The sequence below is a fragment of the Corvus brachyrhynchos genome, unplaced genomic scaffold (genome assembly GCF_000691975.1).
Source record: "Corvus brachyrhynchos isolate BGI_N302 unplaced genomic scaffold, ASM69197v1 scaffold442, whole genome shotgun sequence".
Classification (NCBI taxonomy): domain Eukaryota; kingdom Metazoa; phylum Chordata; class Aves; order Passeriformes; family Corvidae; genus Corvus; species Corvus brachyrhynchos.
This window is the reverse complement of record NW_008236443.1, coordinates 1-1,170: the sequence shown is the minus strand read 5'-3', so window position 1 is coordinate 1,170 and position 1,170 is coordinate 1. Positions and strand designations below refer to the sequence as shown.

The 1,170-nt window shown below is 53.2% G+C and overlaps 1 long non-coding RNA gene across 1 annotated transcript in view; it reads left to right on the top strand.

Moving 5' to 3' along the window:
* The window catches only part of LOC108444608, a 3,194-nt gene extending 2,750 nt beyond the window's left edge, over window positions 1-444 (top strand). The window contains exons 2-3 of the long non-coding RNA XR_001859247.1: window positions 81-181; window positions 290-444. This is a non-coding gene — a long non-coding RNA (uncharacterized LOC108444608). The remainder of the gene's footprint in view (window positions 1-80; window positions 182-289) is intronic.
* The last annotated feature ends 726 nt before the right edge of the window (window positions 445-1,170 follow it).

Sequence of the window (1,170 nt, the reverse complement as noted above, 5' to 3'; positions counted from 1 at the left end):
GCTCGGTGAGCCCCGCCAGCGTGGCTGTGCGAGGGGGAAGTTGGGGGGGCTCCTTCCCTCACTGCCCCCTGCCCCCCCAGGCAGCCCGGCCGTGCTCCAGGACGAGCCCCAGCGCTCGGGGGCCGTGGCCATCGACATGGACAGCAGCACCAGCCACCAGCTCCAGCTCCTGGACGAGCAGGTGGGCAGGGGGGAAAAAAACAACCCCAAACCAAACAAAAACCCCACAAAAAAAAGAGCTTTGAAGGATTTTTGTCAGCCCCAACGCCACCCCTGGGCTGCCCCACAGGATTCCTACATCCAGAGCCGGGCGGACACGATGCAGAACATCGAGTCCACCATCGTGGAGCTGGGCTCCATCTTCCAGCAGCTCGCACACATGGTCAAGGAGCAGGAGGAGACGATCCAGAGGTGCCTCCGACGCCCCTGCTTCCTTCCCTGAGACCCCCCTGAACCCTTTGTTTCCTTCCTCCCTCCCCTCCCCGTTTTTTCCCCCTTTTTCCCCTCTTCTTTCTCCTTTTTTTCCCCTTTTTTCCCAGTTTTCCCCCCCTTTTTCCCAGTTTTCCCTCCCTTTTTCCCAGTTTTTCCCCCCTTTTTCCCAGTTTTTCCCCCTTTTTTCCCATTTTTTCCCCCCCTTTTTCCCATTTTTTCCCCCTTTTTTCCCATTTTTTCCCCCCTTTTTCCCATTTTTTCCCCCTTTTCCCCCAGTTTTTCCCAGCTCCCCTGTTCCCTGTTTTCACCCCTCCCCGTTCTTTCCCCTCACTCTCCTTTAATTTCTCTTCATTCCTCATCTTTCCCCTTTTTTCCTCCTTTTTTCCCCTTCTTCCTCTCATTTTTCCCCCCATTTTTTGTCAGATTTTCCCCCCTTTTCCTCTCCGTTTTCCCTCTCCTTTCCGCCCTTCTTCGCCCCAATTTTTCCCCTTTCCTCCCCTCATTTTTCCACAATTTTCCCCATTTTTCCCCCATTCCCTCCCTCTTTTCTTTCTCCTCCATTTTCCTCCTCCTTTCACCCTTATTTTTCCTCCTTCTCCCCCATTTTCCCCCATTCCTCCCCATTTTTCCACAATTTTTTCCCTCACTTTCCCACAATTTTCCCCCCATTTTCCCGTATTTTCCCCCATTTTTCCCACAATTTTTTTCCCACTTTCCCCCCATTTTTCCCCCATTTCC